The following is an 11,881-nucleotide window of genomic DNA, read 5'->3' as shown; positions in this document are numbered from 1 at the left end:
ACAAGAGTTCATTTTAGGTGCCTCTCCCCCATCCTTCACATGGTTGTTCTTGTGAACTGTTTATGCACTTGTTATTTGTTAATGGTTATTACTTATGCATTTAATTGCAGCAAAATTCAGTGGTATATTTAATATAATTTAACACTAATGTGTATTTCTGAAATTTCTCACTTGTTTGAAGTTAGCTCTTTGCTGTTTGTGAATGGAGGAAAAGTTTTGCTTTACTGCAATGCAAGAGCATTAAAGAAAAATACTTTTGACTGCTTGGATAAAACAAATGTGATTCGATGGTAATCTGCATGACTGAATGGAATTGCATTAAGTGCACGTGACAAACAAAGCATAATTGTCCTTCCAAAGGGTTCAGCAGGCAATTGGTTACCATGTTTATAAATATAACCGGTTTAGTTTGAAGACTATTACATTTTAACCGAGTCAGCCTGAGATACACACAGTTATTTACTGTAAGGTAGATGTTTACTGAAACATGGGAAAAAAATAGATACATTCTGTATTTGTTCTTTGCAAAGGGAAATAAACAAGGTTGCAGTAAGATTATTTTAGCTTTAGCTATGAATATGTAAAATCAACTTCTCATAGAAATAGTATGGCAACTCCTGTTTAAATTGCTTAAAGCAAACTGGTATTATAGTCATAGTAAGAAAAAAAAATCCCTGTGAAATTGTCTATTTCTAGTACAAGTGCTGGTACCTAGCAGGAGGGGTTACTGTTCTCAATAGAGCATAGTTATAAGCTTCAATACTTTTCATACATTATTTAACTGGGAGTAGGACACTGCTTATCTTAAACAGGATGGATATTTCAGCATGGATATTTTTAACGTACTAATTGCTGCAGATATTAAACAAAACATAATACACGTGGAAGAGTTGAGTAAATTGCTTTTTAAAAATTCAGCATCAATGAATCTAAAGTTGACAGAAGTCTTCACGTCATTGATATTTAGGTGATGCAGCTAGGCTTTTATACAACACGTTTAATGTTTCCTGCCAAGTGTTGAACTCGTTTGTTTAAAAATGTAATGCAAATACAAAATACACACCAGAATAGTTTTTTTTTTCATGTCCATGTGCCCTCAGGCACTGGCAGCAAAAGCATCCACGCTTGCTTCACCTCACCAAGCCAATAGGAACCTGGGTGTCTTGTTCAACCCTCAACTGTCATTTCTTGTCCATAGCTGTGTCTTGACCCGCTCTGCCTTCCCCCACCTCTGCAACATTGTCCGACTCTGTCACTGCCTCACCCCTCAGGCCGCCGAAACCCTCATACAAGCATTCGTCACCTTAAGGCTCGACTACGGAAACTCCCTTCTGGTCGGCCTCCCCAACTCTTCCCTCCACAAACTGCAGATCATCCAGAACTCTGCATCTCGTGTCATTTCCTGCACCAGGCTCCGTGACCCCATGCCCGGCTCCACTGGCGCCCCATCCCCCAGAGGATAGAGTTCAAAATCCTCATCCTCACTTTCAAGGCCTTCTACGGCCTTGTCTACTTCTCTGACATGCTAACCCCCTAACAACCTCTCTGCTAAGTGGGCTCTGGCCTGCTCCAGGTCTCCCGCCTGCCCCACCCTACCATCGAAGGCCAGGCTTTCCGCCTCTTTGGAACTCCATCTCACAATCCCTTCACCTTGCTCCTTCTCTTGCCTCCTTCAAGGGATGACTCAAGATTCTCCTTGACTGTGCCTTCAACCTCCCCCCCTACCCCCTCTGCCCTCCCTCATCCTAACCCTGTCCCCCATGCTCGGGTCCTGATCCCTGACTGTTCAGCAACTTGGGACGTCCTCCTGAAGTGAAAGGCGCTTTACAAAATGCACACTACAATAGGTTTCTTGTTCTATTTTTCATGTCCATGTCCTTTCAGGCACTGGCAGCATCTGCCTCCATGCTTGCACACTCCACCTCACCAAGACAGTTAGGAACATCTCGAAGACGTGAAAAGCGCTGTATCAAATGCAAGGATTATTATATTATTAAAAATATAATTTTATTGCTATTTCTCTCTCCCTATCCAGATGTTGCTTAGTTTTACAATGTAAATATTTTTGTGTTTGACTCTGTTTCTATTCTGCTGTAAAGTGGTAAGTTGCCCTGTAATAGGGTGCTTGCTGTGTGTAATGCGAGTGTAAACGACTTACTACTACAAACCCAATAAACAGCTACTTGAAATCCTGTGGGCACTTTATACCTGTTAGTTATCTGATCTCAAGTCTCATTTACTTTCTGTTACAATGAGTGAGTACGCTTGTGTAATGTTTTTCTCTATGTCCGTTACAATTCCAAACTGATATTATTGTTCATTTTCCAAATTTTTTTTAACAGACTGATTTAAAATTTCCAGAGTTCAGTTTTGAATGACAGGTCGGCTATTTAATGGGATTTTGTCATCCAGTGAAGTATCTTGCAAGGTGCTTTTCTACCAGGTGTTTAAAAGAGGATTTGTGCGTCCTTCATGTCGATCTAATTGCATATGCTGGTAAAAATGCTAAAAATAAATTGCGTAGTACACTTTTTTCATTTGAGCTCAAATTATAGTATACTTGTATCAGGCATTATTGTCCCCTGAGTAATAAAGGGAGGGTGAGTGTGCATTATACTCATGGCAAAGCCATTAGCATTGCACACAGCCAATATTTAGACAAGTGTAACATATGTTTTTGATGGCAAACATTGGCAAGTGTACCAAAAAATGGGTAATTTTATTTGTAGCAGTCATCCAGTTGCCAATATGGCAGGGCTTTATCAATGTTTTGTGAAAATAGTATTCCAGGAATTCAGTGATCCAAAAACACTCCAATTATAGAAGTAATTCTTCTTAATAACTTTAAAAGAGAGGTTCAGTAGAGGAAGTCCATTTGCCTCATTTCATCCTTCCTGAATACCCACCTGACCATCTTCATTACAATATTGAGCTGTTCTATGAATGACCTGGCATTAACCTACCTTCCTGGTAACCCATTCCAGTTGTTAATTACCATCTGTCTTGTTTTGTTGCCATGGCATATCTGAAAGTACAGGGCTTAATATCAGTTTAAGCGAAACATGAAAAAAAAAGTGACTTATGGTTTGTCACTAATAATACTTCTATCCAGAACTTTTTCATCCAGAACTCTGCAGCCTGTGTCCTCTTCCCCACCTGGCTCCATGATCCTATCAGCACCATCCTCACCTGACTCCACCAGCTTCCAATCACACTTTGCCCCCACCCTCTGGAACACCATCCTGTAGTCCCTCCACCTCGTCCCCTCCCTTGCCTCCTTCAAGACCCATCTCAAGACCCTCCTCTTTGACCATGCCTTCGATCACCCTCCTTTTCCCCCTCCACCTTGGGTCCGAAACACTCCCCAGCTTGGGTCCGAAACACTGATTGTCCAGCAACTGGGGACGTCCTCCTGACGTGAAAAGTGCTAAACAAATGTAATTTTGTTGTTGTTCTAGCATGCATGCTGTGTGCAGGAAGCACTGCTGACATCACCTCCTGTGTATATATGCTGAGTGCATAAAGTGCTGCTAATGTTGCTTCCTGTGTAAAGCGACATCAGAGATTACCTGACTACTACTTCCAGTTCGCATGGGTTCACAGGAAACCAGTGCTATATATATATGTGTGTGTGTATATATATGTATATAAATGTATATATAATATATTTGAGCGGAGGGGATGAAGAAAGCCCATCAGCCATTCCAATTTTATCCCTCCAGAACACCCACCATTCCTATTATATGTCCTGAAATTGCCCTATATAACTCTAAACCTATGCCCTCTTGTTCTACTGCATGCATTCTAAAGTATTGATATGGGTTTCCCTTTTCAATCTCATTTAAAATTTTATGCACCTCATTGAGCTTATACTTCTCTCAAGACTGAAGAGCATTAGCTTATTTAATCATTGTTCAGAGTCATAGCTCATTCCTCTAACACTGGGGATCATCCTCGTTGCTCTTCTCTGTATTGTTTCTAGAGTCTGGGCTGCCACCTTCTGTCACGGTGACCACATTTGAAGACTAACTGCAAAATGTCACTAACTTGTAGTGAACTCAAAGATGATACCTTTGACTACAGAAACCTGGGATTAGTAGATTTGGGAGTTGGATTATGTCTGCATTGTTGTGTCTAAATAAGGTTGAGATAAAATGGCTGATTCAATTCGCTGTATGTAATTTTGGTTTTGGTTTGAACTGCAATAAAGGTAGTGAGGATAGCAGTCGAAGCTAACCTTTGAGAACATTTCCACAACTAAAATACTAAATTATTGTTGTTGGTGTGAAAGCAATAACTTTATTTCCTGTCTATAGAATACAAATTGGACATCTTTCCTAACTTAGTTATATCAAAATCAAAAAAGTGCAATACTATTAATAGATTAATAATCTTTGCATTTGATATAGGACTTTTCACGTCTTCTAGACGTCTCAAGGTGCTTTACAGAATATACTTTAAGTGAATTGACTATATATTTGTGGGCATATAATTTGTGGGTATATAATTTACATCTTCAAATAAAGCTCTGACAGTACTACAGCTAGTCTCGTACTAACTTTCTTTGGTGGTATGCTTTACAACACAGTGTCTCTGGCTATGCAATGTTGTGGCTTTTAACAAAGTTTATTCAATTACATGTATAAATCAGGAAATAAATTAGTAGTCACATGATTAATGTACACTTTTGTTCCAAGTGGTTGTGAAATCTACTTGCTAATGTCACTATGGCAGGATTCAGGCCCTTACAACTACTGATACATTTGTTGGTAATTAAAAGGTTCTGTATTCCATATATGAATAATCGAGAAGGAAATCCCATCTGGGAATTCAGATAATCTGCTCTATTTTAATTATGATTTTTATATAAATTGTAGTGTTTATTTTCAGTTTTTCCCTCCATTGGCATATAACTCTCTGTTCCCGTTCTGGCCTCCTCTTCCTGGGAGGCAGTTAACATGCATTGATTGCCCTCCGATATCATCGTTCGTATGCAAGTTTTCGTAGCGAATGTCGGCAGGCCACTTGACTGTAGAGATCAATGCAGCCTGAGCCTAACCTCTCCCCACACAGCTGTCACATACATGCGCAACCAATAGAGGGTGCTGTCTCCCTCCGAACTCATCCAGTTGGTGTTATTGTAGCGATATTGATGATATGAGATTAGTGTGTTAATTCCCTTGAGAAGTCACAAGATTGCTCTGGACGAATCCTTCCAGAATACCCACCCTACCGTTTTAGCATCAAGCTATTTTTTTTCAATGAATACAGCATGCTGGCCTCAACCATCATTTCTGGAAATCTATTCTAGTCATTAATTACCCTCTGGTTAAAGTAATACTTCCTAGTGTCTGTCCTGAAATTGTCTTTTGCAATTGTAATCCTGTGTCCTCTTGTTCTACTGCCTAATGTATTGTTCTAGGTTTACTTTTTCAATTCCATTTCAATTTCCATTAATATCAATGTTATCAATGTCACTATTATTTGTGATGTGAATTTCAGCCGCTTGAATCCCACACGTGCATTTTCTGACAATTGATGAAAAACATTCAGAAGCAGGAACTCTGGCTGATTTTCTTTTCCCTTCTCTAACCTGTGATGCTGAAGTTAATATAACAACAACTTGCATTTATGTAGCACCCGTCATGCAGGGTTGTGTTCTGGAGCACTTATTTAAGCAGTGCCTTGACTTTTCACCTCGCCCATACTCCTTGTGGAATCAGCTACAAATCAGCAAGTTTTATTTTATTAATATAAAATTAGGGTTTGATCTTAAAACCCACTCGGATCGTGTAGCTGCATTTAATTTGGAGGTCATTCTCGTAACTCTTTTGACAATTTGAAAATTGGCCAACGCATGCAATCATGATGTGTCACAACTTGTGCCAGTTAGGAGAACAAAATAAAAGTTTAGTTCCAGCACAAATGTTAGAAAAGTGGGTTGCCGGATTGATGTACAGTAGCAGTTCTCTGGAGAAATGCCGAACAATTTTGAATTATTCTCGCCACTGTTCCTTGATCTCATTAAATCTGACCTATTTCAGTCTTCTTGGCATAGCATCATTAAGTGACTGCTTTCTGTATCTGCCAGAACAACTTCATCTCCCCAAGGCCCTCTGTTGTCCTAATCGATTGCAAAATGGAAAATAAAGAAGTTTGTAAACCCAGCAACGACACAATATGGTCAGCATGTTTTGCCATCCTCCCATCCTCATTTGTACTGATTCAAAAGCCCGCTGTCTATACATTTTTACCATGATGAACTCATGATATATGTTTATTATAGGGAATCTTAATACCAGTTATGTGAAGTATGAGTTATGCATTATATATCTAATACACAAAAATACACCTGTACAATGTTACATGTCCTCATGTATAGTAGGGAAGAAACTTGGCACACCCATTACCAGCCCTTAGTTATCACCGGTCTTCAGTTATCAATTGACTTTGTTGCCAACATCTATGTTAATTGACGTATGCTAGAATATGTTAATTATCACCAGTTATCTAACACATTACAGGTTGCAATTTTCACCCTATAATTAATTGTGACATACAGATTCACTTTAAATTTGCGCCAGTTCTTTCAGTAAAGTTCTCTTCCTAAGATTGCTAGGTTAATCGTTTTGGAATCAAAATCTCAAGTGGCTAGTTAAAGGTTTCTTCAAATGCAGAACGGTGGTGCTGTTCTGGCAGTGGAGACTGAAGAGCCAGATGGCTTTAAATGTTTCTCCGCACAGGTCCAGGATGCTTGTATGAAAATGTTTTATTCATAGTGAAGACTGGTAAACTAATGCAAGTTGCCCCGATTGATATGTATGTCAGCCTGGCTCACATAGTAGTATTTTCACTTGGGTCAGAAGATTGTGGGTTCAAGCTCCATGTCTGACCCCAGAGGCTGAAATTTTAGCATTGGGGTTGTCAGAATTGCTGTTCTCCAGATGAGATGTTAAACTGAGATCCCTGTGTACGGAGGGTGAGTTACCGGGTGGCAGAGTTTTGGATTAATTGAATTTTGTGTATGGTGGAGCTGGGGAGACCAGCGAGGGGGGCATTGGAATAGTCCAGCTGGGAAGTGACAAACGCATGAATGAGGATTTCGGCTGCATTGGTTGTGAGGTATGGACGGAGGCAGGCAATGTGGCAGAGGTGGAAAAAAGTGGTCCTGGTCAGGTAACACCTGTGGGATAGAAAGGAAAACTGGGGATCGAACCTAACACTTAAGTTGTGTGAGTCTGAGGGAAAGCCCAGGGAGGTTGAAGAGTTCAGACCCACAGGAGAGAAGATGGGAGCCAAAGAGCATGATTTCTGTCTTGCTGACATTCAGCTGCAAGAAATTTGTGCTCATCCAGGCCTTGATGGCCGTCAAACAACAACAGCAAAATTACATTTATAGAGCGCCTTTCACGTCAGGAGGACGTCCCAAAACAAACTGACAGGACATCAGCGGACTGGATTTCGCAGCTGGAGGAACAAAAGTAGATTCAGTCACTACACTTGACAGCAATTACCTGTGGTTTGAGATGTTTCCATGACATAGACACAACATGAAATGCAAGGATTATTATTAATTGCAAAATGTTAAGCAGTTTTGTTGGGTCTGCTGTTATCTTTATGGTATGGTTACCTTGCTGCTATATCAGTGACTAGAAACCTGTCCCAGTGTTTACTTTCACCTCATCACATTGCGTAAAATAAAATGACTCAATTACGCAAAAATCAATCCAACACTTTTAAGGTTTATCAGATCTTTCCATTTGTGCACTTTGGAATCACTTTCAATTATATATGACATATATATATATGTATCTGCAGCAACCACATTTGCTAGGAATTTGTTTTAGCGAGAGACCTGGGTTCAATTCCTGGCAGGGCAAAACCATGGGCAAGTTTCCTTACTCCACACGCCTGATAATAATCCCTCAAGAAAAAAAATAATAAATTGATCACTTCAATCCACGTCTATTTGTGGGACGCTACTGTGCGCAATTGGCTGCCTCGTTTCGCCCACCAATATACAATCAATTCACTTTACGGTATATTCTGTGAAGTGCTTTGAGACATCTCGAAGATGTGAAAAGCATTATATCAATGCAAGGATTATTATTAAATATCCAGGAGTGTATACTTCTTAAATTGAAGTGTATACTCCTTTTTTTGTACTGTCCTGTAATTTTGCTCCAGTTAGTTATTTCGTATATATGAAAAAATGTCAGGTTACAAATTGTAAGTTCATTTTACAATTGAGTTTAATTGGGATTTAAATCAGATTAATACTTACCATAATGTAAGTTCATCCATCTTGCTTCCGATTCTTTATGTATTGAGACTTAAGTGTTACCACTTGAGAGTTTCCCCATCACTCACTGAGATATTTCAATCTCCTTATTCACTCTGTTAAGATGGCATAAGCAAATCTACATTTTCTTGGATTTCAACAGGAAATTCCTGCCTTTTAACGTTTTATAGCATCTACTTCACTGTATGATTGAATATCTTTGGATAGTGAGTGTCTGCTTCTGAATATCAGCAGATGCTCTGCATACTTCCAGCCCTCTGGATAGTTTGTTTTTGGAATTGTTGGGTGATGAGCCAGAGATTACGAGTTTTGGAATTGTTACTTTTATTTAATCAAATGTTCTTTCTTAGAAAAATATTTAAAAAGCTGGAGCTCATAATTCCTTGCATTCATCCATTGTCTTAAATTGTAAGATTGTGCAGAATTTTGGAATACTATTGAAACCAGCCAAGCACTCTGGGACGCTACCCTGTGTGGGGGGCACTATATAAATGCAAGTTCTTGTTGAAGTTGGTGTTGTTATAATTCGGAAGAGCATTTTATGCTGTGTCTGAAAAGGACTGCAGAACATTGTTCTCCAAATTATGACTCAATTTAAGTATTTTTCAAAATTCTGCGGCAACTGTCTTTACCCCCTGACTCGGCAGCGAGTTCCGCCACTCTTAAGCACTCCGAGACACCGTGAAGGGCGCTATATAAATGCAAATTGTTATTAGCTTAAAAAATGCAAGGCCCCAGAATTCCAATTTAGTGTAGGAGTAGAATATAAGGCCAAGGAAGCTTTATTACTGTAGTTATTTGAAAAGCAAGCACAATGTGGATTTAGGTTCTCCGATAGAGTGACATGTATGTTCTGGTTATAGTGTGCCACAGAGAGTCAAGATATTAATAATCATTGCATTTGATATAATAGTAATAATAATAATCCTTGCATTTGATATTGCGCTTTTCACGTCGGGAGGACGTCCCAAAGCGCTTCACAGAACACACTGTAAAGTGAATTGACTGTATATTTGTGGGCGAACGCAGCAGCCAATTGCGCACAGCAATGTCCCACAAACAGTCGTAGATTGAAAATGACCAATTTATTATTGTTTTTGGAGGGATTATTATTAGGCGTGTGGAGTAAGGAAACTTGCCCAAGGTTTTGCCCTGCCTGGAATTGAACTCAGGTCTCTCGCTTGCAAAGCGAGTGCTCTAACCACTGAGCTACAGGACTCCTATAGTTCCTTATGTGCCATCAAGAGCTTCAAAGAGCTTCACAGGATATACTGTAAAGTTGATTGAGTGTGTTTTTTGTGGGTGAAATGCAACAACAACAACAACAAGATTCCATTTATAGAGCGCCTTTCACGTCGGGAGAACATCCCAAGGCGCTGTACAGTTGGGTCAGGACCCGAGCAGGGGGGAAATGGTCAGGGTGATTGGAGGGAAGGGAGAGAGCGAGGAGGGGGTAGAGAGTCGAGAGGGGAGCTGAAGGCACGGAGGGTACGGGCAGGTAGGTCGGGAGATAGTAGGTCAGAGAGGTAGGAGGGAGCAAGGCCGTGAATGGCCTTGTAGGTGAGGATGAGGATCTTGAAATCAATCCTCTGGGGGATGGGGAGCCAGTGGAGGCGAGCGAGGGTGGGAGTGATGTGGTCCCGAAGCCTGGTGTGGGACAGTACACGAGCTGCAGAGTTCTGAGTGACCTGCAGCTTGTGGAGGGAGGTGCCGGGAAGGCCGGCGAGGAGAGAGTTCCCATAGTCCAGCCTTGAGGTGATACAAGCATGGACCAGAGTTTCAGCAGCAGCTGGTTTGTGTATGCAGCAATGTCCTAAAACAGCCAAGGAGAGAGTGACCAAATTTATTTGGGGGATTGTTGGCCTGGACACTGGGAGAAACTCCCTTCTCTTTTTAAATAGTGCCATGGGATCTTTAACGTCCACTTGCAGACAGACGTTGGCTTAACTTATCATCTGAAGGATGACATTTCCAATAATGCAACAACCCCCAGTACTGCACTGCAGTGTCAGGTGATTCCAAGGCCCGATTTGGAGCTTGAATCCACAACCATTTGTCTCAGAGGAGAGACTGCTACCATTGAGCCAGGTAGAGATAAGACATCCACAATTCTCCACATAGGAAGTTATCTATATCAGCTATGCTGCCAGAAGATATGATTAGTCTGCAGCAAGGTATTCCTCATAGAGAGGGAAAATTGCTAAGTTTCTTTCTTTCAAATTACCTAATTATTAAAGCATTGGTAGAGGTCTAACAGCAGAACTGTTTTAGCCAATAATCATCCTGTCCTTTAACTCCCACTTAATACACTCCATTTCCCACCTGAGAAGAGAAGAAGGCAGATTGCTCCCAGGTGGCGTTGCAACGAAGACACCAAGAGCTGACTGACATCTCAAGAGAGAATCCTTTCTGATGAGCTTGTTGTCATCTTTCATTCCTGTGCTGAGGCATAAGCTACGACTTACTCCTCCAGAGGCCCAGCTAAGAAATAAGTACTCATTGTGTGCGAACATTTGTGTTTGTCCACATCTGCTACAGTGCTGCAGCACAAACATGTTACACCATCACATCTCATCATTCATCAGACACCAGTGTCTAATACTATAGTAATAATAATGAACCTTGCAGTTGATATAGCGCCTCATGATGTTGTTAAGATGTCTCGAAACGGTGACAAGATATGTAGTTCTTTTCAACTTTTAAATTAAATATTATTTTATTCTTTTAAATAACATATTAATATCAAAGGTAAAGTGGCTGGGATTACTGGAGTAACCAGTTGAAATGATATGCATGAGAAGATCAATGAATAAAATAAAATTGGGCAAATTCCAAATCAAGAGACTGTGGGACAGACCCCTGTGCAAAACCTTGTCAAAGTTTTGGCAACATCAAAAGAGAGAGGCCATTTTAGTTTTGACGTGATAATCGTAATTAAGGATGAAGTCAATCATATCTCCCATTGAAGTGTTATTTGTAACTGGGCAGTAAAGAACTCACTCAATCAAGCTATTGCCCTCTATTAACTGTGACACCCATGGCATTGTTACCAGAAGTTTGAAAAGGACAAGCCTGCCTGGAAGACATTGAACACTCATTGAATACCCGATTCATTGCACCAACTGGGATAGATTGTGATCAAATGGACACTGCTCATGTACATGTTTCTTAAGTATTTGTAAATATTTGCTAAGCCTTTTGTGACTTTTCACACACCATTTTGTATGAGTATTCATTCACTTCATTATTTTGTGGAAGAAATCTCTCCTTAATATGTGTAATGTAAAACAATTTTGTCCTTACCCAATATTCACAGGCATATATTCTCGAGCAGGAAACCCTCTCCAGCCCGAGGCATTGATGATACTCTTGCTCAATCAGTTAAATGCAGCGCGGACCAAACATCAAGTCTGAAACATTTTGTCTAGGCGTAACATACTTTCACACAATAATAATAATCCTTCCATTTGACATAGTGCCTTATTACGTCATTGAGCCATCTCAAAGCGCTTCACAGATTATATTATAAAGTGGATTGACTGTGTATTTGTGGGTGAAATGTGGCAGGTAATTGTGTAC

The sequence above is a fragment of the Callorhinchus milii genome, unplaced genomic scaffold (genome assembly GCF_018977255.1).
Source record: "Callorhinchus milii isolate IMCB2004 unplaced genomic scaffold, IMCB_Cmil_1.0 Scaffold2, whole genome shotgun sequence".
Lineage (NCBI taxonomy): Eukaryota > Metazoa > Chordata > Chondrichthyes > Chimaeriformes > Callorhinchidae > Callorhinchus > Callorhinchus milii.
Note: the sequence above shows the minus strand (reverse complement) of the source record.